A 26,824-nucleotide genomic window follows, 5' to 3' on the forward strand; every position below is an offset into this window, starting at 1 on the left:
AAATTTGGCATATGTTAACCTTTTGGCTTATATTGACCACAAAAATAGGTGGTGGTTGGTTTCAGTAAGCTGATATGCAAATCCTATTCAGTTTTCAAGTCAATCAGATGAAAATTGAGGATTTTAGAAATTCGGGAAAAGTGGTTGACCACGCTAGGCCTATGTTGACCTTTTGGCCGATTTTGATCTCAAAAATAGTTGGTGGTTGGTTTCAGTTCACTGATGTGCAAATCCTATTCGGATTTCAAGTCAATCGGATGAAAATTGAGGATTTTAGAAACCTGAAAAAAGTGGTTGACCTTTGGCCTATGTTGACCTTTTGACCTCAAAAATATATAGGATTTTGTCGGACCACAAACACTACCATTTGGTGAAGTTTCGTGAAGATCGGTTTAAAATTGTGACCTGTAGGCAAGTATAAGTGAGCAGACAGACAAACAAACACACACAAACCGGAGTGATCAACATACTTGTCCAAAATTATTATTATTTTGCCAAGTAACAAACAGACAGGGGTGAAAACACAACTTCCATCCACCTTCGTTGGCGGAGGTAAAAATGCATAATTTTCATGTGGAATCTGTGCCCAAGTCTGCACAAACAGTCGTTTGAGGCTGTCCTGAGTTATCGGATGAAAGTTTACCAATAAAATTGCCAACTTGGACAGGCAAATAAATAAGCAATAGCGAACCTCAGACGCCACTCTCTCCAGGAAATCTAGAGTCGCTTATAATTCTGCCACGGTTTTAAACGATCTGTTCTTCCATGACATCGGCAGAAGAAACAATCACAGATCACTGTGGGATATGCTAAGGACGTTTCAGCAATGTTGGCTTTAATAAGTGCCATCCGAGAGAAAAATTATCAAAAGACATTTAGCAGCCGAACGTACCTTTACTGCCTTACTTCCAAAATGCTTCGCATTTGGCCACCTCAACTCTGCTACCTGACATATCAGCATGTCAACCTTCAAGATGTGACGTTGAATAACAAACCAGCATGGAACGATCTGGCCCAGAATGGGTTTGGTGGGTCGTTGTCTGAAGATCCCTTCTCTACAATTCATGGGAATTTGTTCACAGAGACCAAAATAAACCGAGAAGTAAAGGTCAGAGGTGGTCCAATGCAAGGTGGCTACAATACAACTGGGAGCACAACAGATGTATTCATCAAGGCAAGTAATGTCATGGCTAAGATCAGATCTATGTTGAGGAGAGACTGGATATCGTGACATCTGGCCACAAAGAAACCACCTTTGGTGCCTGAAACCAGCACGAAGACATGGTCCAAAATCTAGTTCTTCAGTGCAGCAAATATTTCAACCCTTTCCTCGTTGGTCCCGCTCGTCACCTGAAAGCCCGCGTGGAAATTGACTGTGATGTTAAGAAAGAACTGATCTCGCAATCAGAAGTTGGGGAGCAGAAATACAAGCAATTTGTTGACTCAAGACCGAAAGCAACTGGGGAGGAACAGGTCAATTTCTTTGACAAAATTACAAAGATTAAGACTGGGATGGAGAAGGCCAAAAAAAGACCCAAAGGCCATATACATCCATAAACCATCAATCATCTGGACTGGTCTTCCATCTCTACTGCCTCTGACATCAACTCTTCCTGGGAATTCTTCCAAATTAACTGCTCTCTCTCATGCACAGATTTATCCCATCTCACCTTCAGTTGTCATACCCTTCCTCCCGTCAATGGCACACTGAATCTTGTGGTGAGGCAGTTGCCCTGAAACAACATGCCTTCGCCTCTTGGAAGGCTAATCCAACTGAAGGCAATCTCAGTTCCTTCCAGCAAGCTCAGAACAAGTGCGTTTCTACCCTCAGGAGTGCCAGGAAGCACTATCTCTCCACACTCAAGAATAAACTCTCAAACCTGTCTCCTTCCTCCAAATCCTGGTGGCGTCTGGTCAAATCCGTTTCTGGTGTTTGTTCCCCCTCCACCCCCTCCCTTACCTCAAATGGCTACACAGTTGACACCGCACGTGACAAAGCCGAATGCCTCAACTCTGTGTTTGCCTCAAAATCTTGTGTCCTAAACCCATCTCTCTCCGTTCCCACCTTACCCAGTCGAACCCAGCTGCTCCTGGACTATGTGTCCTTCTCTCCTGACAAGTTTCTCTCCTGACAAGGACAAGTTTTTGTCAAACCTCGACTCTGATTCTGCAACTGGACCAGACAGCATCAGCCCACGGATCCTAGCATCCTGCTCTGCCACTCTATCTCACCCTCTCTCTGTACTCTTCACCCTCTCTTTTGCTCAAGGTCATCTGCCATCACCTTGGAAATCAGCAAACATTACCGCTTTACACAAAAAGGTGCAAAAACAGATCCTTGCAACTACAGACCAATCAGCCTGTTCCCAATTACCAGCAAAGTCATGGAATCCATCATTGATTCGGATATCAAATCCTTCCTCTTCTCCAATGGCTTGATCTCTGATCATCAATTTGGATTAAGACCAGGTCACTCTACTCTGGATATGCTGCTTCTGCTGTCTCAACAATGGATTGAGGTCCTCAATGCCAAAAAGGAAATCAGAGCTGTCTCCCTTGACATATCACGTGCCTTCGATACAGTCTGGCACCCCACTCTGCTTTCCAAACGCTCCTCTGATAGTATCCATGGAAATCTCCACGCATGGCTTGCGGACTTCCTCTCTGGTCGTAGTCAATGTGTGGCCCTGAATGGATTTCTCTCATCTCCCCTTCCTGTTCAGGCTGGAGTTCCCCAAGGCAGTGTTCTGGGCCCTGTGCTTTTTCTGGTCTCTCCAACTCTCTGGAAAATCCTCTCTATCTCTTTGCTAATGACTCCACTCTCTGCCGCTCCATTCCTCATCCCTCACATCGGTAGTCTGCAGCCTCCTCACTCTCTGCAGACATGGACAAAATCACAGACTTGTCAAACAAGTGGAACATGTCCTTCAATCCTGACAAATCTCACACTCTTACTATGTCTCTCCGAAAAGACGAACTGGACAACCCTCCCATCTACTTTGTGAACAGTTCTCTACAAGAAGTTCTGTCACTCAAGCTTTTGGGTCTCATTATCTGCCATGATCTTTCCTTGGAAAACCACATTTCCAAGCTGGCCTCCGAAGCCAGTCGCCGACTGGGCATCCTCCGTCGTGCGAAGTCCTTCCTTGGCACACCTGAGCTACTCACCACATATAAGGCTTTCATCCGCAGCTCAATGGAATACTGTTCTCCCCTCTGGGGCGGTTCTCCTGCCTCACACCTAGCTCAGCTTCACGCTGTTGAAACCAAAGCTTTCAGAATCATTGGAATCTCTGGTGATGAAGCTAATTCCGAGGGCCTTTCACTCACTCATCGCAGGTAGGTCAGTGGTCTTTCTGTCTTCTACCGACTCCTCTCCGGCCTTGCTCCCCCAGCTCTCTCTGTGTTCTGTCCCCCAAATATTCCTACAGGTCGCACAAGATCTGCCAGCAACCCTCTTATGGTTAAACTGCCAAAATCTCGGCTCTCTGCTCACCTTCACTCTTTCATTCATCTTTTCTCCCGCCTCTGGAACAAACTCCCTCACTCTCTTCAACCCCCCTCCTTCAACCTCCTTCAACAACCTCCCTCCATGTCTTTAAAACAGCTGTTCACCACCATCTCTTGTCTTCCCCCATCCAAAACCTTGATCTTTTCTACCCCCACAAATTCACCCCAGATCCACTTTTTTGAAATACCAACTTCTTTCCTGGAAGTCCTTGCAGTGTCCATGTGTTTTATACGTCTCCCACCCCTCACGCCTTCCCACGCCGCCTCCCCCCAAGCCTCCTCCCTCCCACAGATCTCCCGATGTCCCTGCTCTCAAATGTTGTGCTTGTGTGCTTCCTCCTCTCTCCCAATCTTGTCGACCGCTCCCCTTATTATATGCTTTATGTGTCTGTTTGATTTTCCGTGTGATTAATGTTCGCTCTTTCACGAGCCTCGATTTTGTATACAAACAAAAATAAAAAAAATAAAAAGCTGCTATTGAGACGCCTCTTCGTGGTGGTTGTAACCTCCCCCCACCCCCTCCCCCAATGCAAGTCGGGGTCCAAATCTTCCCCTTTCTTCTCTGCTGCCCGGATTTGCTAGCTAGGGCAGCGTGGTCATGGTCAGAGTGCATGTGGGTCCCCATGGTATGGCCCATTCCAGCTACTCTCTCTCTCTCTCTCTCTCTCTCTCTCTCTCTCTCTCTCTCTCTCTCTCTCTCACTCACTCTCGCTCTTCTTCCCTCCCTTTCTCTGTCTCTCTCTTTCTCCCCCCCCCCTCTCCCTTTCTCTCTCTCTAACTCTGTCGTGGCCCTGACTTTGTAAAGGCGGGGGTCACCATCCCGGATGTGGGGGATCTCTGGATCCCTCCTGGGAAATCAATCGGCTGTCTCCATGCGGTGGGCTTGGTGAAGAGAACTGTCCGGGGCTATGCAACAACAACACCCTAAAAGAAGACAAACAGGCCTTTAGTTTACTGATTAGCAAAGCAACATCTCCAGAAGAGGCTCGTTCCTATTCCCTGACTTCAGGCTAACTGGAGTGGGTGCACTGCAAGCATGATAGGCCGAATGGCCTCCTTCTGCACTGAAGTTCATTGTGTGTACCTCTGAACAGTAAATAGAAAATAATTGTCATGTTTTAGAGATGAATCAGACGCATTGTTTACCGTATCCATTCAACAGATGAGATGGATTGCGTGGAAGAAAGATAAGATGCCTCTACCGGCCAATCTCTTCGTTTATTTTCACTTGAAAGTTCAAAAAATGTGCGCTAGGCCACATACGTTATGGATCCAAAAAGGAACTTTAACCTCTCTCTCTTGTATGCTCAACGCTCATCGATTTGAAATTACTTAGAATGTTTGTCTGATAAATGAAACATGTCTTCCAATGTTGGTAAATCTCAATCTGATGCTATCACTCCGAAACGATCGTCAAGCATCAAACCTCAAACCCACTTTATATATCTACTTTCAGGGTCAGCCACTAGAAGAGGTTCACATTGTCCTGAACTTCTCAGCTTCAACATCAGGCATGACCTTTGCTGGTCCGACCACATTGCAAACCTGGCCACCAAAGCCAGCTGCAGACTGGGCATCCTCCATAGATCCAAGTCTTTCCTTGAAAAGACATTTGTCTGTAGCTCATTGGAGTGCTTTTCCCAACAGCCTGGCACACCCATGTCACATCTGTCTCGCTTGGACTATGTTGATCGAAAAGCTTTCAAAATTAGTGGAATCGCCGATGATGAGGCCGAAATACAAGATCTCCTGCTCTCACATCACAGACAGGTTGATGCGGTGGGCCGGTGGCCTCTCCAGTCTTGCTGGCTCTCTCCTCTCTCATCCTTCGGACACTCCCCAGCTCATACAGGATGCACATGTTCCTCCTCCTGATTGCAATAATTCCCTTCTGATTGCAATACCCCTCCTGATTGCAACAACCCCTCTCCTGATTACAATAACCCCTCCTGATTACAATAACCCTTCCTGATTACAATAGCCCCCTCCTGGTTACAATAACCTTCTCCTGATTACAATAACCCTCTTCATGATTACAATAGCTCTCTCCTGATTACAACAACTCCTCTCCTGATTACAATAACCCCTCCTGATTACAATAACCCTTCCTGATTACAATAGCCCCCTCCTGATTAAAATAAAGCTCTCCTGATTGCAATAACCCCTTCTTAATTACAATAACCCCTCCTGATTACAATAAACCCCTCCTGATTAAAATAAGGCCCTCCTGATTACAATAACCCTCTCCTGATTACAATAACCCTCTCCTGATTACAATAAACCCCTCCTGATTAAAATAAGGCCCTCCTGATTACAATAACCCTCTCCTGATTACAATAACCCTCTCCTGATTACAATAAACCCCTCCTGATTAAAATAAGGCCCTCCTGATTACAATAACCCTCTCCTGATTACAATAACCCTCTCCTGATTAAGCTTTCAAAATGAAAGCTCACTGAACACCTCAACTCTTTTGGTTCTTCCTTTCTCTCATTTGTGAAACTGCCTTCTTGAGGTTGTTCTATCCCACTCTTTCCTTAAGGGCTGTTATTCTCTTTTGTTGTTGGTTCCTTCCCGAAGCCTGGTGTTTGCTTTTCGGTTAGGGTGGCTTGTTTGGTATTTCTAGGGTCCCGAGTTTGAATCCCGATCGGCCGTTGAATGAACACCAGGTGGGTTTGACTCAGCATGCCCATCCTTCTGAGGTCGGCGAAATGAGTGCCAGATGATTGGTAACAGGGGGCACTGCATCAGCGGCACAACAGCGCCCTCAGTTAATGATGCTGCCTGCTGATCTGTGCTGCATATGGAAGAAGATGAAGAAGTTCCTTCCCTTGCTTGCGTCCAATCGTGCTCTTCCACGAGCCTCGATCCTTATACAAAATTACCGATCAAGCAGCCTGAACACCTCCATAAAGTGTACGTAATAAATAGATCGCTCCCAAACCGAATACGTTTGTCAATGGGTCAGCTGAAACGAAATAATCTTTTGTTGCAAAAAACAAACCAAACAAATCAGAGCAAGCCGCGCCTCCGCGAGTGCTGGAGGTCTTGGGTGTTGGGTCCACACAAACAAGTGAGCGGAATGCCCGTGGTCCGTGTCACCTTATCACGAGGCGAGTTGGCTTCGAGAGGTATAGATAATGTGTCGTTGGTAGCAACTAACGGGATAAATATAGCGGGAACGGACGGACGGGAACAGCGGCTTTAGGGGTGGAGTCTGGACACGGCAGTGGGACCTGAGAACGTGGGTCGTTTGGAACGGGAGACCGGATCGGAACAACCGTTCAGGTGGTCGTGGTCGTGCGTTTGGTGTCCCTTTCCTCTCCTTTCATCGCAGACCTGATCGCTCCGGCGAACTCCCAATCCCATTCCCATCTAATGTTCTCTGCCAACTTCGATTGCACCAAGTCCTGGAGGTATTGCTTCTCAGCTGTCTCGCCTTTCGGAACTCAACCCCCGCACAGCCTTCAAATACCCCCCTCCACGTCCCACACCCCTCCCCTCCCCCCTCCACGTCCCACACCCCACCCCCTCCACGTACGTACTCCTCTCCCCGACCCTCCCCACGTCGCGTTGTCTGCGATCCGTCTCGCTCTCTTTGGGAAAACTTCCCGCACTCAAGATCAGCCCCGCCGAGCACACGGTGAGTGCTAAATGTTACCCCCTTCTGCTCTTATGATGTCATCCCCTAAACATTTAACCCTTCCGTGACGATTCTGTAGGGGAATTATTGTGAGGTAAAAAAAAATAATAAAAATTGTGACGTCATTGCCAAGTTGATTTGTAATGAAGTGTCAAACATGCGATGTCGAAATGACACAGTTGGCGAATGTCGTGCACTCGATCCCGTTAGTTTTTCGTTCGTCATGTGATTCATTTATTACTTGCAAAATCGAAGATTATTCAAGTATATCGGTCGGTTGCGTTTGTGGTTCTGTCTGTCTGTCTGTCTGTTGTCTGTCTGTTTGTTTGTCACCGGCCTACAGGTCACAATTCGAAACCGATCGTCACGAAACTTCACCAAGTTGTATAGGTCGTCCCAATTGAGAAGACTATTGTATTTGGGGTCAAAAGGTCAAAATGTCAACATAGGCCAAAGGTCACCAACTTTGCCGAATTTCTAAAATCCTCAATTTTCATCCCATTGACTTGAAATGTGCATATCTGGTCACTGAATTCAACCACCGAGTATATTTGAGGTCAATATAGGCCAAAAGGTCAACATAGGCCAAATTTCTAAAATCATCAATTTTCATCCAATTGACTTGAAATTTGAAGATGACTTGCATATCTGGTCACTGAATTCAACCACCAAGTATTTTTGAGGTCAACATAGGCCAAAAGGTCAACATAGGCAAAAGGTCAACATAGGCCACATTTCTAAAATACTCAATTTTCATCCAATTGACTTGAAATTTGAAGATGACTTGCATATCTGGTCACTGAATTCAACCACAAATTATATTTTAGGTGAACATAGGCCAAAAGGTCAACATAGGCCGGATTTCTAAAATCACCAATTTTCATTTGATTGACTTGAAATTCTAAGAGGATTTACATATATAGTCACTGAATTTAACCACCAACTATTTTTGAGGTTAACATAGGCCAAAAGGTCAACATAGGCCAAGTTTTTAAAATCCTCAATTTTCATCCGATTGACTTGAAAATTGAACAGCATTTGCACATTGAGTCACTAAATAGGGAAACTAACTATTTTTGAGGTCAAAAGGTCAAAGGTCAACTCAAGGTCAACCTTACAAACATCATTTTTCATCTGAAAAATCGTCACTTTTCTTCCTGTTGACCCGAGCTTTGATCAAGATTGTCAATTTTAATCTTGATGAAATGGACAAATTTGCTGTATCAATGGAATTTTTTTTCTTGGGGGTGGGGGGCGGATTTTGCAAGTATCGTGATCCGCATGACGTCTTCTTGTTTGTGTTGTTCATCGATATCGACCCAAGAGAACGAAACGTTAATTTTTTTAAACAAATCTTCTTCTTCTTACATTGGGTCTACCCTACCTGTTGATGTCGTTCTTTCACGGGTCACTCTGCGACCTCATCACGTGTCCCCCTCCCATAACGGTGTGACCACGTGACGCACAGCTACAGCTCTCTTGCACTTGAGTTTCGGCCAAGCATGTCAAGGTGTTATCAGTCTATGGCAGGAAGGACTTGTCACACCCTCAGGAATTAGCTGCACCAATACACGGGTGACGTGTTTATGTTGTTACGTCATCGTTTGTATTTTACCCCTTTGCATATCTACCGACGAGGCGGCCGACTGGAGTCTCCGATCCCATGTGTGACGTCATGACGTGCCGTAATATGTGTTACAGAGCGTTGGATCTGCCCAGGCGGTTTCTTCGCCAACAGTCATGTTGGATGGTTTGCCATCCCTCTCCCAGCAGTAGTTAGGAATTTGGCTTTTTGTTTTAACGGACACTGCACGGAGACAGCCGGCTAAACACCCACGTCCAATATGAACTCCGACTTCTGCGTTCCAAGTCGGGATCTTCATAATCATAATCCACAGAATCCCGACCTGGATTATGACGTCACATCTCAATGTGTGCACCGTTTAATCTGCAAGGACGTTGCAACAAGGATTTCCAATTGATGGCTGTTCTGTGCAAATCGTTTCCATGACTAAGTAGAAACTAACATTTTTATCTTTATCAAACCCCATTTATCTGACTTTTAATCCACAAAACGCCAATTTTTGTATGCGCAAGCCTGAGCTTTTGGTCCCACCCACCTCGTGACGTCCCACGCCGGACCTCCCCGTGACGTCAGACGTTGATCGTACCGCCCCTTTAAAATCGCTGTGCATTCGCCGGTGCGTTCTCATCCCGGGTGAATAGTTTTTTTAAATCGCCGCTCGGTGTCAAAAGTAGGAGGTAGTGTCCACAGTCCCGAATTGCCCGGTGCCCTGAGCAATGGACGCAGTTGATTGACGCGGCGATTTAGCGCACGTCGTGCTTGGGCGAACCACTGAACTCTTGGACTCAACGCGGAAGGTTTAGTCTCCTAAAGTGAGTGTCACTGCGGAAATCCTCCTACCCCATTCCCCTCCCCTTATCTTCCCGGTTTCCTCCTTCCACCACATGAGCATCCTTCGGATGAACTTGGAGACGAGCACTCCATGGTGAACATAGATGGACCTGTTCGGTGGTCCCGACCGGTCAGGCTCGTTCTATCCTAGAGCCACCACCGCTGTGATCGCCGCTCGCCCATTCATTGCCGGAGATGATTTGCATGATTTACTTGATGCCCGATATGATTTACATGATTTACTTTCTATAATACGCTTGTTTCGGTTCATATTGGTTGTCCGTCGCTGTTTCTGCCACTGCTCCGCATGCATGGGTGGTCAATCATTCTTTTCTGTACATCTCTCTTAACCTCTCCGTGAAATGATCTCCAGCCCTCCGTTCATCTGACCCACAGAGCGAGATCGGCAACTGGTGTTGGTGTCGTTCGGCTAGGACACTCCGTTGTTGGTCGACCAGGACCCCGCATTAGGGTGTCGGCATCGGTCGACCACGACCCCGTGTTGGGGTGTCTGTGTTGGTCGATCAGGACACTCCGGTGTTGGTCGATCAGAACACTCCGGTGTCGGTCGACCAGAATCCTGCGCTGGAGTGCTGGTGTCGGTCGACCAGGACCCCGCGTTGGGTGTCTGTGTCGGTCGACCAGGACCCTCCGTTGGGGTGCCAGTGTCGGTCGACCAGGACCCCGCATTGGGGTGCCGGTGTCGGTCGACCAGGATCCCGCGTTGGTCGCCGTCTTGGTGTTTCCCAGTGACCCGCAAAGGGCCGCGTCTATTTATTTATATAGATCTGAGCGTCTATTTTTAATGGTGCCCGGCCTTTCTAAATTTACAAAAATCAGGGTGATAATAGCCAGGAGGTTTTATTTTAAGTAGTCGTCTTGCTTTTCCAACACTTCAGTGATTCGGATGTGGCGGCACGCGCGCTGCGATCCGATAGGGATGCCATCGCTCCATGCGTGGCAGAACAAGGCAAATTGTGAGTCCCTGGTAAGAGGGTCAGGGTGATGCCATAGGGGAGTTGTGAGTCCTTGACAAGAGAGTTGTGTGGTAGCGGACAGGAGGAGGGTCGTTGTGAGTCCCTGGTAAGAGGATCAGGGTGATGCCATAGGGGAGTTGTGAGTCCTTGACAAGAGAGTTGTGTGGTGGCGGACAGGAGGAGGGCCGTTGTGTGTCCCTGGTAAGAGGGTGGTGTGGTGGTGCATAGGGGATGATTCCCTGATAAAATGGTCGGGGTGACAGCGGAAGTGGTTTTTGAGAGCCTTGTATAGACTTGGGGCGGGATGGTGGTGCGGTGGATTTTCAAGTCCCTGGGAAGATGGTCGGAGTGTTGGTGGAGGGGGGTTGTGACTTCCTGACAAGAACGTGAGGGTGATGCCTGAAGGGGTTTATGAGTGTCTCATATTGGATGGTGTCAGATGATAGTTGCGAGTTCCTGGGAGGAGGGTCCGGGTGGTGGTTGGGTCGAGTTTGTGAGTCCCTGAAACAGCCTCCGAGTGGTGGCGGAGGGACGTTGTGAGTCCCAGAGTGGGTTGTGTGGGGAGAGTATGTGGTGGTGATTATGCAAGAAATCGATGTGCAAGAAATTTTTATCCCACATCATCTCTGTCGATTGGGAACCATCATCTTTCGATTTATTGATTTCTCAAGTTTTAGAATAAAGTTTGGCATCTCGAAAGTTTTTGACTTGGTCTGGGTTTAGCAGCCGCAAAGACCCTCGGCTGGGTCTGGATCTTTGTCGCGTGGTAATTTATCCCACGTGACCATGATTTTTGGACGAGACGACTTTCATGAGGAGGAACGTTCCTTGTGATGACAAGTTCCAACGTTAGGGTGCGAAGTGCCCACGACTGCGTGCGAAGAAGAGTTGCTCGTCATTAATTTTCACGCTGCCTGGTTACAATCTCGCTTCCCCTGGAGGTTTTCCATCAACAACATTGCATGTCCAACATATTAATATAATAGGAGATCCTTTACGAGGAGGCCAGGAGGTCCATCAAGTCTTCGCAATGGTTGTTTGTCCATGCTCTGTCCTTTACAAGTTCTGACCATCAAGGAAGGAAACGGCACGTACCATTTTTAGTCTTTCGAGGTTCTGAACCACCGACCTCGCAGACTCACAGCGGATGCATCTCACCATTAGACCATTAGACCATTAGAGTCTATGTGGCATGTGGCTGTGTGCTTGTACATTTATTGAATCGATTCCCTACTTTGATTTCAGTCTCAAGAGGGAGCTGGCTCAAATGATGAGATTTGATTTGGGGATTTCAGGGTCCTCAGCCGTGTGTTCAAATAGAAACCATCAACCAAGTTTCTCCTGAAATTCGACTTTCCAATCATTTTGATGCCTCTCAAACGTATCGATTCTGATTAGCTAATCCGATGTCACTTTGTGCACCTTGATGTGAAGGTTTGGTTAACGTCCTTGAATTTCATTTCCAATGGAGCAACCGGGAAATGTGTTTTCCTGTTATTGTTCCATGCACGTGTCAACATGTTTGGTGTACTCGAGGGAACGATGAGATGCAGTTTGAAGAGTTCATCTTTGTTCATGTTTTGGTCCCCGGAATGAACGTTTTTGATTTCTTCACCACGAAACGTTTCAATGGCTCGTGTTGAGTTACGACCGTGTAATCAGTTCACCCGACTCGGTTATTACTTTGACAGCGAAATGAGAGGAGCAAAATTGCAGAGACTTGTGAATTGCTTGTGTGTGACCTATTCAAACATCTCGTGCTCTTGTCCGAGTTGGTTATTCAAGCCTGCCGAGATTGCCATGAATCAGAATTTATGTTTTTGCGATTAAAAAAATTGATTTGTCAGTTTACTTTAGCTGCTGTACTTTTATATTTATTGTTCACAAAGTTTCAACCAAGTTTTTGAAAAAATATTAATTCCAAAGCTTAGGTGGTGTATAGAGCCTGGCCGGAAATATTGAAGGTATACAAAGTCGCCTGTGTCCTGGAGCAAATGACAAATTCTTGCAACCTTCAGTCATACATCAGGCCTGGCCAGCCGGCTCGTGAAAGACTTGTGGCAAAAAAAAAAAAAAAAATTCCCCAACTGACCGCCACAAAGAAAATGGGAATAATCGGGGTTGCCGTTGTAGGTCCAGTGGCTTAAAATAACGACAAATTGTTTGTTTTGGGAATGGTTTAATATCGTAGACCAATTTTAAAGCACGATTAAATGGCCGAGTGAAGATGCGTTCATCTTCTATGCTTTGTCCAGGGCTGTGATGTCATCACTGCTGAATAATTCATAATAATCGGCAAAGGCAGTAAAGTAGATCTTTCAGGTACACACGCTACTTATCGGTGATATCACAGACAAGACGGATGAGATTTAACCCGGTTTGGGTATCCCTTATTGTCCACTTGAAGAGGGAGACCCCGATTTATTGCGCACAAAAAACGTTTTCGGATATGATTGATTTTGGTGACCTCTGCACCTGATTTGCCTTATTACTTACTGTAATTGACTTTCCAGACTGACTTTTAAAATGATATACTAAAAAAAATTTAGCTTTGGAAAATTGTACTTTAATATGTATCGTATTCTTACTTGGCAATTTTTGTTTTTGACAAGTATGTTGATCACTCCGGTTTGTGTTTGTGTGTTTTTCTGTCCTCTCACTTATACTTGCCCACAGGTCACAATTTTAAACTGATCTTCACGAAAATTCACCGAATAGTAGAGTTGGTGGTCCGACAGAATCCTATTTATTTTTAAGGTCAAAAAGTCAACAGAGGCCAAAGGTCAACCACTTTTTCAAATTTCTAAAATCCTCAATTTTCATCTGATTTACTTGAAATCTTAATAGGATTTACATAGCTTACTGAAATCAACCACCAACTATTTTTGAGGTCAACATAGGCCAAAAGGTCAACATAGGCCAAATGTCAACAACCTTTTCAAACTTCTAAAATCCTCAATTTTCATCTGATTTACTTGAAATCTGAATAGGATTTACATAGCTTACTGAAATCAACCACCAACTATTTTTGAGGTCAACATAGGCCAAAAGGTCAACATAGGCCAAAGGTCAATAACCTTTTCAAATCTCCTAAAATCCTCATTTTTCATCAGATTGACTTGAAATTTTAATAGGATTTTCATTGCTAACTGAATTCAACCATCAACTATTTTTGAGATCAACATAGGTTAAAAGCTCAACGTAGGACAAATGTCAACAACCATTTCGAACTTCTAAAATCCTCAATTTTCATCCGATTGACTTGAAATTTGAATAGGATTTTCATATCAGCCAACTGAATTTAACCACCAACTATTTTGAGGTCAACATAGGCCAAATGGGCAACATTGTCAAAGGTCAACAAACTTTTCACATTGCTAAAATCCTCAATTTTCATCTGATTGACTTCAAATTGGAATAGGATTTTCATATCAGCTAACTGAATTTAACCACCAACTATTTTGAGGTCAACATAGGCTAAATGGTCAACATGGCCAAAGGTCAACATAGGCCAAATGTCAACAACCTTTTCAAACTTCTAAAATCCTCAATTTTCATCCGATTGACTTGAAATTTGAATAGGATTTTCATATCAGCAAACTGAATTTAACCACCAACTATTTTTAGGTCAACATAGGCCAAATGGTCAACATGGCCAAAGGTCAACATAGGCCAAATGTCAACAACCATTTCGAACTTCTAAAATCCTCAATTTTCATCCGATTGACTTGAAATTTGAATAGGATTTTCATATCAGCCAACTGAATTTAACCACCAACTATTTTGAGGTCAACATAGGCCAAATGGGCAACATTGTCAAAGGTCAACAAACTTTTCACATTGCTAAAATCCTCAATTTTCATCTGATTGACTTCAAATTGGAATAGGATTTTCATATCAGCTAACTGAATTTAACCACCAACTATTTTGAGGTCAACATAGGCTAAATGGTCAACATGGCCAAAGGTCAACATAGGCCAAATGTCAACAACCTTTTCAAACTTCTAAAATCCTCAATTTTCATCCGATTGACTTGAAATTTGAATAGGATTTTCATATCAGCAAACTGAATTTAACCACCAACTATTTTTAGGTCAACATAGGCCAAATGGTCAACATGGCCAAAGGTCAACAACCTTTTCACATTGCTAAAATCCTCAATATTCATCTGATTGACTTGAAATGTTCATAGGATTTTCATATCAGCGGACTGTATTCAACCATCAATTATATATGAGGTCAACATAGGTCAAAAGGTCAACATAGGCCAAGTTTCTAAAATTGTCAATTTTCATCCGATTAACTTAAAATTTGCTGTCGGAGGCTCATGAAGTCAGGAAAATCGACAGTATTCAATCGAGAGATCACAACATTGTGAGAAATGGTACTCTGAGAGCAGCAAATGTCCTGAAGATTTAAACAAAACGATAGCGATGGCTCGAGCACATCCGGACAATCGCCCCGTCCCCTCTCATCACCCTTTCACTTCCTCTCTCTTCCAACCTAACCCCTTCTACATCGTAAATGGATTTCTGATACAAAGGCAATGATCAAAATGCAATGCAGAGTGAGAGCTAACATTTTCGCATCTGGAACTGAAAAATAAACGTTGATTAGAAGATGATGACTATGGCTCTTGCTCTAATGCAGCTTTTATATAAATGTAGATGTTGATTAGAGATAACTCAGCACGAGGCACAAATTAATCTCGCAAACTGCAGCCATCTCTGGGGCATTTCCATTTGCCACAGTTAAAGCCAAGCAGAGCAAAAGGTGAAATGATTATTTACACTGTAACCCGTTCGACTGTCGATTCAAAAGGCCAGAGCTTGGCGCAAAGCCAATGACGGACATCTTGATGACTGCACATACCTCACCATAGTAGGCAGAAAGACCAAACACAATGCATGAGTGGCAGATAGGCATGCGAACGGCAACCAATAGCAGGGCATCGTTTGAAAAGTCGCAAACTGCTCGAAACCTGAAAGCCTTGGCAGGGTCATTGACAGGTATCATTTTCAAGGGATGGCATGATGCTTCTGGATTTCAGCTTTCATTGGCACAACCATCCTTTGCTGTGCTTGCTGTAATACTGGCTGCCTGCTCCCCCCCCCCCCCCCACCCCTATTCCTTCCCCGACCTCATTTTGCCGAAACAACAGGTGGCTGCTTGAGAATTTTCCAACAGGACACGTACATCTCCTTTCTGGTGTCTCATCATAATTGCAAGGAACCATTATGGTCTGATTTGCACTGTACTTGTCTTCGCTTTCAAATTGTGTACAATGTATAGGTTTTTAAACATTGGTGTCATGCTGTTGCTGTCTTGTCAAGTCTAATTACCTCTGCACCCCCCCCCCCCGAAAGTGGATGTAGGTTATGTTTTCACCCCTGTCTCTTTGATTGTGGACAGGATATCTCAAAAAGGGTTGGACAGATTTGAACGAAATTTTTTTTTTTTTTTTTTTTTTTTTTTTGTATACAAGATCGAGGCTCGTGAAAGAGCGAACATTAATCACACAGAAAGACAAACCGACACATAAAACATATAACATCGGGAGCGGTAGACAAGATGGGGAGAGAGGGGGAAGGACACAAACACAACATTTGAGAGCAGGGACCGAGAGACATGGAGACATCGAGAGATCTGAGAGAGGGCGAGGGCTTTGGGGGGGGGGGGGGGCATGGGAAGGGGGTGGTGGGAGAGGTATAAAACATATTGACACTGCCAGGACTTCCAGGAAAGAAGTTGGAATTTCAAACAAGGTGGATCTGGGGTGAATTAGCGGGGGTAGAAAAGATCAAGGTTTTGGATGGGGGAAGATAAGAGATGGTGGTGAACAGCTGTTTTAAAGACCTGGAGGGAGGAGTGGGATTGAAGGGAGTGAGGGAGTTTGTTCCAGAGGCGGGAGAAAAGAGGAATGAAAGAGTGAAGGTGAGCAGAGAGCCGAGATTTCGGCAGTTTAACCATCAGAGGGTTGCTGGCAGATCTTGTGCGACCTGTAGGAATATTTGGGGGACAGAGCACAGAGAGAGCTGGGGGTGCAAGGCCGGAGAGGAGTCGGTAGAAGACAGAAAGACCACCTACCTGCCTGCGGTGAGTGAGTGAAAGGCCCTCAGAGATAGCTTCATCGCGGGAGATTCCAATAATTCTGAAAGCTTTGGTTTCAACAGCGTGAAGCCGAGCTAGGTGTGAGGCAGGAGCACTGGCCCATAGGGGAGAACAGTATTCCATTGAGCTGCGGATGAAAGCCTTGTATGTGGTGAGGAGCTCAGGTGTGCCGAGGAAGGACTTCGCACGACGGAGGATGCCCAGTCGGCGACTGGCTTTGGAGGCCAGCTTGGAAATGTGGTTTTCCCAAGAAAGATCATGGCAGATAGTGAGACCCAAAATCTTGAGCGACAGAACTTCTTGGAGAGGATTGTTGAGAAAGTAGATGGGAGGGTTGTCCAGTCGATCTTTTCGGAGAGACATAGTAAGAGTGTGAGATTTGTCAGGATTGAAAGACATGTTCCACTTGTTTGACCAGTCTGTGATTTTGTCCAGGTCTTCAGAGAGTGAGGAGGCAGCAGACTGCCGATCTGAGGGAAGAGGAATTGGAGCGGCAGAGAGTGGAGTCATCAGCAAAGAGATAGAGAGGATTTTCGAGAGAGTCAGAGATCATTGATGAAGACCAGAAAAAGCACGGGGCCCAGAACACTGCCTTGGGGAACTCCAGCCTGAACAGGAAGAGGAGATGAGAGAAACCCATTCAGGGCCACACGTTGACGACTAGAGAGGAAGTCCGCCAGCCATGCGTGGAGATTTCCATGGATACCAAAGGAGGAGAGTTTGGTGAGCAGAGCGGGGTGCCAGACCGTGTCGAAGGCACGTGATATGTCGAGGGAGACAGCTCTAATTTCCTGTTTGGCATTGAGGACCTCCATCCATTGTTGAGACAGCAGAAGCAGCATGTCCAGAGTAGAGTGACCTGGTCTGAAACCAAATTGATGATCAGAGATCAAGCCATTGGAGAAGAGGAAAGATTTCATATCCGAAGCAATGATGGATTCCATGACTTTGCTGATAATTGGGAGAAGGCTGATTGGTCTGTAGTTGCTAGGATCTGTTTTTGCACCTTTTTTGTGCAAAGCGGTGATGTTGGCTGATTTCCAAGCAGATGGCAGTTGACCTTGAGCAAAAGAGAGGGTGAAGAGAACAGAGAGAGGGTGAGATAGAGCAGCAGAGCAGGATTTTAGGACCCGTGGGCTGATGCCGTCGGGTCCAGTTGCAGAATCAGAGTCGAGGGTTGACAGAAACTTTTCCACCTTGTCAGGAGGAAAGGACACGGAGTCCAGGAGCAGCAGGGTACGACTGGGTATGGTGGGTACAGAGAGGGATGGGTTTGGGACACAAGATTTAGAGGCAAACACAGAGTTGAGGCATTCAGCTTTTTCACGTGCGGAGTCAGCTGTGTAGCCGTTTGAGGTAAGCGAGGGGATGGAGGGGGAACAAACACCAGAAACGGATTTGACCAGACGCCACCAGGATTTGGAAGAGGGAGACAGATAAGAGAGTTCGGTCTTGAGAACGGAGAGATATTGTTTCCTGGCTCTCCTGAGGGTGGACACACACTTGTTTCGGGCTTTGTGAAAGGAAATGAGATTTCCTTCCGTTGGATTTGCTTTCCAGGAGACGAAGGCAAGTTGTTTCTGGGCAACAGCCTCACCACAAGATTCCGTGTACCATGGACGGGAGGAAGGGTATGACAACTGAAGACGAGATGGGATAAATCTGTGCATGAGAGAGAGCAATTTACTTTGGAAGAATTCCCAGGATGAGTTGATGTCAGAGGTGGTAGAGATGGGAGACCAGTCCAGATGATTGATGGCTGCTTGAAGACCGTGCCAGTTGGCCTGAGTGAAATGCCAGACTCGTCGACGCTGAGCAGGCTCCCTGAGGATGGTCAGAGAGATGTCCACTTTAACAAGGACATGATCAGATGATCCGATCGGAGCAGAAGAAGAGCAGCAGACATTTTCAGGGAAGTTAGTCATAACCAAGTCCAGAAGAGAAGATGTTCCGTTGACTGAGATCCGGGTCGGGAAATTGACAGATTGTGTCAGTCCCAGTGAGTCGCAGAAGTCCTTTGCTGAGGAGCCATGGCTGGTGAGAGAGGTACCCACACCCAGCCAACTGGCATGATGACAGTTGAAATCACCACATATGAGGAAGGGAGAGTTGGGATGAGTAGATAGAAGTTGGTCCATATCATCAGACAGCGAGATGTAGATGGAGTCATCACTGTTTGGTGGACGGTACAACACACATATGAACAAGAGGTGGGAGCGAAGGGGAAGCCGTAGCCAGAGGTATTCCTGGGGGTGAGGTGGAGAGAGTGCAGTGCAGGGCGAGTGAGGAAGAGAGTTTTTGATAAAGATAGCAACCCCGCCTCCAGGACGAGGCTCAGGTCTATCATACCAGAGGAGGGAGTAGCCCGGGAGAGATACTATGGAATCAGAGACATCATAAAGGAGGAAAGTTTCTGTTAGGCAGATCACGTCTGGTTTGACAGAAGCAACCTGTATGGAGAGATCAGTTAAGTTTGAACGAAGGCCCCGGATGTTTGAGGTCCATACCGTTAATGAAGAGGAAGGGGGAGCATCAGATACAGAACAGGGGGGAGGAGGGGTAGGGTAAGATGTGGAAGAGGTGGAAGAGGTAGGGAGAGCTGTTGAAGGTGTGTCAGAGATTTCAGAATAGCTCGGAGAAAGGGAAGGATGGGGCGGACAAAAGGTTTGATGGTGATTGGGTGAGCCACAATGAGGTGTTATTTGAGGAGGGGGAAGAGCGAGGCAGAAGGTTGGGGGAGATGGAGGTGAGAGTTTGAAGGGGGAAGAAGCGGGGAGGACGCTTTGAGGAGGGGGAGTGAGAGGGGGGAAATTGAGAAGCAATGAGGGTGGGGAGATTTGAAGGGGAGGGGTGAGGGGGGAGTTTGGGAGGGAAGGGACAAGGGGAGGGATTTGAAAGGGATGGGATATGGGGGAGATTTGGAGGGGAGGGGTGAGGCAGGAGTCTAGGAGGGGAGGGGCGAGGGGGCGTCTTGGCGGGGAGGGGTGAGGGGGTAGTTTAGGAGGGAGGGGGCAAGGGGGGAGATTTGAAAGGGATGGGTGATGGGGAAGATTTGGAGGGGAGGGGTGATGGGGAAGATTTGGAGGGGAGGGGTTATGGGGAAGATTTGGAGGGGAGGGGTGAGATTGGATTTTTGAAAGTGTACGATTTATGGGAAACGAACATTTATTGCAAAATGAGTTTCTTGTGACCTTCGAGTTAAAAATACGTTTAAGGACGCTGGATGGAGGATGGAGTGCAGGAGAGTTTAGGGAATGTAGAAAAAAGGCACTATAGGAGATGGATATTTTTTTTGGGATGAATTGATTTGGTAAGCAAGTTGAAAGCAGCCTTTTAAAGAAGAAGAAGAAAAAGGTGTTATAAAATATGACGGAATACATAACTTGAGGGGAAAGTGTAAACATTGAAGGTTAATGAGTGAAAACTATCTGGGGAAATGGGGGAGAAACACGTGGTCGAAGAACGAACGAACGAATAAGAATGAATAAACGAATGAGAACAGAGAAGGAAATGTTTTTTTTTTTTTTTTTTTTTTTTTTTTTTTTTTTGAGTTGAGATTTACACAAGGAAGTAGGCTATGGGTGAAAAGACTGGGAATACAGAGAACGAAAGTTATTGGATCACAAACGACGGACCGCTGAGAGAAAAACAAAGCCTCAAGGTTGTACAGTGCACACTGTACAAGGCCTCAAGACACGACACGAATTAACACGATTTTCAATACAGGTATGAAAGATTTGCACCGAAAAATCTTCGTCGGGACACAATATACGTACAACACCATAAATAAATACAGTTTTAACGAAAATACAAATGGGAACAATCACTTAACTTCGATTTCAAATCGTTCGCGACGCGGCAAAGGCCTTGCTCGCGACACGGCAAACAGACGATCAATTTATGAAAGATAAACACCGAGAAACAACCAAAGTTGCACACAATAACTTCACACACCGAAAGATAACTACAGTTTCGACAAAATACAATTGTGAACAGACTTAACTTCGAAAAACGTGGAGACCGTGTGGAGCTTAGACCGTGTGGAAATTTGGTGGAGAGGTTGGGTATGTGACAAGGACGAAATTATTAGATGTTGGTGAAGATCCAGATCTGGATCCAGCTACGGTACTATAATTTATTTTTATTTTTCCTCTTCTTCTTCTTCTTCTTCTTCCTCTTTCTTCTTCTTCTTCTTCTTCTTCCGCTTCCTCTTCTTCTTCTTCACCACTGGGAAATGGGAACAAAACGATATATAGCAGGATATGTCAAAAAATTGTGTATGGATTCAGACGAACCTTGGTGGACAGGTTTGTTGTGTGACAAGGACGACTCGGTTTGATTTTGGTTCAGGTCCGAATCCATATCCGGGATACAAACCGGGATACAGTGGGATACAAAACATAAACTTTTCAGCATGGCGGAGGTATGCTCTCTACAAGTGCTGTTCTATTGTTTTTTTTGCAATCCCACAGCACCTTCCTGCTATCGTCCAGCATAGAAGAGTAGGCAGGTTATTGGTGGCACTCTGGCTAAATTCTAAATTTCTCCCTTGACTACTATCGTTTGGAAGGCAAAGGCAAACCACCCAATGTAATGTTAGCTGTGTGTCTGATTTGCCATTGTTGAACCGAATCTGCCTTGGGAGTGAGTGTGTGGGAGAGAGGGAGGATGAAGATGAGAGAGAGGGGGAGGATGAAGATATGAGGATGAGAGAGGGAGGGAGGATGAAGATGGGAGGATGAGGATGAGAGAGAGAGGGAGGGAGGCTGAGGATGAGAGAGGGAGGATGAAGATGAGAGAGAGGGGGAGGATGAAGATGAGAGGATGAGGATGAGAGAGGGAGGGAGGATGAAGATGGGAGGATGAGGATGAGAGAGGGAGGGAGGCTGAGGATGAGAGTGGGTGGATGAGGATGAGAGCAGGAGGGAGGATGAGATTAGGACGAAGATGTGAGTGAGAGGGAGGATGAGAGTGAGTGGGAGGGAGGATGAGTGAGTGAGTGGGAGAGAGGATGAGAATGAATGGGAGGTAGGATGATGATGACAGTGGGAGGGAGGGGGAGGGTGAGGATGAGAGTGTGAGGTAGGGTGGAGATGAGAGGGAGGTTGAGGATGAGTATGGGAGGAAGGATGAGGATGAGAGTGTGATGGAGGATGAGGACGAAGATGTGAGTGGGAGGGAGGATGAGAGTGAGTGGGACGGAGGATGAGAGTGAGTGGGACGGAGGATGAGAGTGAGTGGGATGGAGGATGAGGATGACAGTAGGAGGGAGGATGAGGATGAGGATGACAGTGGGAGGGAGGGTGAGGATGAGAGTGGGAGGGAGGGTGAGAGTGGGAGGGAGGATGAGGATGAATATGAGTGGGAGGGAGGATGGAGATGAGAGGGAGATTGAGGATGAGTGTGGGAGGGAGGATGAGGATGAGGATGAGAGTGGGAGGGAAGATGAGGATGAGAGTGAGTGGGAGGGAGGATGAGAGTGGGAGGGAGGATGAAGGCACGAGAGGGGTGGAGGATGTGAGAGTGAGTGAGTGAGTGAGAGAGGGAGGATGAAGATGGGTTTTTTTTTTTTTTTTTTGTATACTGAATCGAGGCTCGTGGAAGAGCTAACATTTATTTCACAAACAAATCAACCAGACAAACAAAATATACAAAAAGAGGGAGCGGAAGACAAGATGGGGAGAGAAGGGGAAGCACACAACCACAACATTTGAGAGCAGGGAGAAGTGTGGGAGGGAGAGGGCTTGGGGGGAGGAGGCGTGGGAAGGGGGAGGGGGGGAGAGGTATAAAACACAAGGGGACCGAAATTAGTGGGGGTAGAAAAGATCAAGGTTTTGGATGGGGGAGGATAAGAGATGGTGGTGAACAGCTGTTTTAAAGACCTGGAGGGTGGAGTGGGATTGAAGAGAGTGAGGGAGTTTGTTCCAGAGGCGGGAGAAAAGAGGAATGAAGGAGTGAAGGTGAGCACAGAGTCTTGATTTTGGCAGTTTAACCATAAGAGGGTTGCAGGCAGATCTTGTGCGACCTGTAGGAATATTTGGGGGACAGAGCCCAGAGAGAGCTGGGGGGGGGGGGCAAGGCCAGAGAGGAGTCGGTAGAAGACGGAAAGACCACCAACCTGCCTGCGGTGAGTGAGTGAAAGGCCCTTGGAGTTAGCTTCATCGCGGGAGATTCCAATGATTCTGAACGCTTTGGTTTCAACAGCGTGAAGACGAGCTAGGTGTGAGGCAGGAGCACCAGACCAGAGGGGAGAGCAGTATTCCATAGAGCTGCGGATGAAAGCCTTGTATGTGGCGAGGAGCTCAGGTGTGCCAAGGAAGGACTTCGCACGACGGAGGATGCCCAGTCGGCGACTGGCTTTGGAGGCCAGATTTGAAATGTGGTTTTCCCAGGAAAGATCATGGCAGATAGTGAGACCCAAAAGCTTGAGTGACAGAACTTCTTGGAGAGGATTATTGGAGAGGGAGGGTGAGAGCAGGAGGGAGGATGAGGATGAGAGAGGGAGGGAGGATGAGGATGAGAGTGGGTGGATGAGGATGAGAGCAGGAGGGAGGATGACATTAGGACGAAGATGTGAGTGAGAGGGAGGATGAGAGTGAGTGGGAGTGAGGATGAGAGTGAGTGGGAGGGAGGATGAGAGTGAGTGGGAGGGAGGATGAGAGTGAGTGGGAGGGAGGATGTGAATGGGAGGTAGGATGATGATGACAGTGGGAGGGAGGGTGAGGATGAGAGTGTGAGGGAGGGTGGAGATGAGAGGGAGGGTGAGGATGAGTATGGGAGGAAGGATGAGGATGAGAGTGTGATGGAGAATGAGGACGAAGATGTGAGTGGGAGGGAGGATGAGAGTGAGTGGGACGGAGGATGAGAGTGAGTGGGACGGAGGATGAGAGTGAGTGGGATGGAGGATGAGGATGACAGTAGGAGGGAGGATGAGGATGACAGTGGGAGGGAGGGTGAGGATGAGAGTGGGAGGGAGGGTGAGAGTGGGAGGGAGGGTGAGAGTGGGAGGGAGGGTGAGAGTGGGAGGGAGGGTGAGGATGAAGATGAGAGTGGGAGGGAGGATGGAGATGAGAGGGAGATTGAGGATGAGTGTGGGAGGGAAGATGAGGATGAGAATGGGAGGGAAGATGAGGATGAGAGTGAGTGGGAGGGAGGATGAGAGTGGGAGGGAGGATGAAGGCACGAGAGGGGTGGAGGATGTGAGAGTGAGTGAGAGGGGGAGGATGAAGATGGGAGGATGAGGATGAGAGAGGGAGGGAGGCTGAGGATGAGAGTGGGTGGATGAGGATGAGAGCAGGAGGGAGGATGAGATTAGGACGAAGATGTGAGTGAGAGGGAGGATGAGAGTAAGTGGGAGGGAGGATGAGAGTGAGTGGGAGGGAGGATGAGAGTGAGTGAGTGGGAGAGAGGATGAGAGTGAGTGGGAGGATGAGGATGTGAATGGGAGGTAGGATGATGATGACAGTGGGAGGGAGGGTGAGGATGAGAGTGTGAGGTAGGGTGGAGATGAGAGGGAGGTTGAGGATGAGTATGGGAGGAAGGATGAGGATGAGAGTGGGAGGGAAGATGAGGATGAGAGTGAGTGGGAGGGAGGATGAGAGTGGGAGGGAGGATGAAGGCACGAGAGGGGTGGAGGATGTGAGAGAGAGGGGGAGGATGAGAATGATAAAGAGAGGGGTGGCAGGGAAGGATAAGAATGAGGATGAAGTGGGGAGGGTTTTATTTATTTATTTAAGGGTGGCTCTTTTCATTTAGGCGAATGCTTTCCAACCCTGGTCATACAGATTATGGGGCAATCCATTTATTACATATGCATGGCAGTGCTGAATTAATGTTGATGGGAAATATGAGGTGTGGGAGAAGCAGCGGCCAAAGTTTAGATACATAATGAAAAGATGACACTTAGGTGTTTCGGGTAAGATTAAGTTGTTTTCTTTCCTCCTTTTCAGATTTTTATTGCCTGCACTGCCATCTATTGCTCAACATGCAAGTCATCTTTCAATATACCTCTTTTTTTTTTTTTTCCTCATGTACCCACACCCATCCTTGCATTGTCTGAATGTACAACTTGCAAAACGTTAATGTCCTCTGTGACCTAACGGTGAGAAAGCATTGTGCAGTTTGTTCTTCTGCTGGCTTCCCTCAAGACTCATCAATAATTTAAGAGATGTATCGACAAGTGACATAACACCTTACATCATACTCCCTTGGGTTGATATGAGGATTGAAGTGCAGGGGCTTAGCAAAAGTACCAAAAGCTAAGCCTTTGAGAATAATCCAATTTGATTGGTTTTTCTTTGTGTGAATTATCCTCTCTTTATTCAGGCAATACGCGACTTTTAAAATGACTTGTGATTGCTAAATTATGCCTTTTGCACATGCGCTCTGTGTGTTTACACTGACTCGGTTCTGCTTGCACTATTGGCCAGCCGTTACGAGTGCCAAATCTGTGATTTAATTTGTCTATTGAACAGAATTTTCAGCATTTAGATGAAAGAGTGGAAATTTCAAAATGCTTTACCATAATTGTTCTTTTTCTCAATGCAAATCGGACTCGCGGAAATATAGGAACATGAGAAATAGCCATGGATGAGGGGAGTCAGGTTCGTAGCCTTTCCTGTTAGTACAAGTGAGCAGCGGCAGTGGATATAACTAACACACACACACACACACACTAGGAAGGATGCTTTTCCGCTTAGGAATTGATGCAAAAATCTGTTATTATTTCTCTTGTGGCCCTGGAACCAAACAGTATATTTATAACAGCCCTCACAGCTCCTGTAGCTCACACCTCCCAACATGATTAATATTAAATATAATCATTTTAAACTTACCCTGTACATTTACAAGCCTCAAATATGCTCTTCCCATCAGTGTTCAGAAACATTAATCCAGATGATGATGATGTCCACTCCCACATCATCAGATGCATATGGCTGCCGAAGCAGTTTTTTGACGATTGGGCACAATCCTAGCATCACTCATACGCAGGATACTCAAATGGCACATTCATCCCAGTCATTTTGCTGACTTCGGAAGGATGACAGGCTGAGTGAACCCACCTGACCCAAGAATACCAAGCCAGCACCCTAATATAACCATTAAGCCAACACCAGGCTATATACATAATCCAAATACACAGTCCACGCACTGGTAGAGATCCGTTGGGGGCTTGTGTAGCACACGCCTTTCCACTCGGGCCTTGCACCAGTCGGTGCACATGGTCGGGAGTTTGCAGAGCAGCTGCCCATTCGGCGAGCTGAGAAAGTTATCCAAGTCTTTAGCTGCCCGTTCGACGAGCTGAGAAAGTTATCCAAGTCTTTAGCTGCCCGTTCGGCGAGCTGAGAAAGTTATCCAAGTCTTTAGCTGCCCGTTCGTCGAGCTGAGAAAGTTATCCAAGTCTTTAGCTGCCCGTTCGGCGAGCTGAGAAAGTTATCCAAGTCTTTTGTCATGCAGAGGCACAGCCCTTTCTCTTAAGTACTTTTCCAAGTATTTTTGGCTTCTTTCAGAACCTTTTTGAGCCATTTTAGGTTAAAAAAAAAAGACTTATCCCAGACACATGATATACCTTCTTTTTCACCAAACACACAAGTTTGCAGGGGTTTCTGTGCATGCACACCGAGCATTATGGGGCGGGCAGTGCTGAAAAGTACATCATTTCATTTCAAAGGGCGGGGCAGTACATCATTTTAAAAGTCGCATATTTCTTTCTAACATAAATGAACTTTTTTTTTGCATACTTAGTTGAGGTTTGTATAAAAGCTAACACATAGAACATATAATAAAGGGAGCGGGAGACGAGAGGGGCAGAAAGAGGGAAGCACACCAACAGAAGGGAACAGGGACATGAGGAGATCTTTGGAAGGTAGAGGGCTGGGGTGGGGTACATGGGATAAACAAGATGGACACTTTCAGGGCTTTCAGGAAAGAAAACCAGGAATTTGAAGGAGTAGGGGCTTGGGGTGGATTAATGTCTGTAGAACTCAGAGATAGAATTGTGAGGAGGCACAGATCTGGGGAAGGGTATGAAACAATTTCTAGAGTGTTGAAAATTATTAAGAGTACAGTGAGCTCCATCATGAGGGAATGCAAAGAATATGGAGTTACCCAGACTCTTCCTAGACCTGGCTGAGGGAATGCAAAGAATATGGAGTTACCCAAACTCTT

General features: G+C 46.3%; 1 protein-coding gene across 27 annotated transcripts in view; it reads left to right on the forward strand.

The window, feature by feature from the left end:
- The window catches only part of LOC137431577 (myocyte-specific enhancer factor 2A), a 171,005-nt gene that overhangs the window by 64,682 nt on the left and 79,499 nt on the right, over positions 1 to 26,824 (forward strand). For 4 of the 27 annotated variants that reach the window (XR_013624139.1, XR_013624147.1, XM_068123045.2 and 1 more), the window contains exon 1: positions 6,769 to 7,153. The exons of 2 other annotated variants lie outside the window; for them this stretch is intronic. The gene's annotated coding sequence lies outside the window, so the exon portion shown is untranslated. Of the gene's footprint in view, positions 1 to 6,716; positions 7,154 to 9,325; positions 9,551 to 9,647; positions 9,700 to 10,466; positions 10,547 to 24,606; positions 24,644 to 26,824 lie in introns of those variants that run through there. 21 more of the 27 variants (XR_013624142.1, XR_013624148.1, XM_078782123.1 and 18 more) reach the window with 10 other exon arrangements.

This window comes from Myxine glutinosa, chromosome 7, assembly GCF_964187855.1.
Source record: "Myxine glutinosa chromosome 7, kmMyxGlut1.1, whole genome shotgun sequence".
Taxonomy (NCBI): domain Eukaryota; kingdom Metazoa; phylum Chordata; class Myxini; order Myxiniformes; family Myxinidae; genus Myxine; species Myxine glutinosa.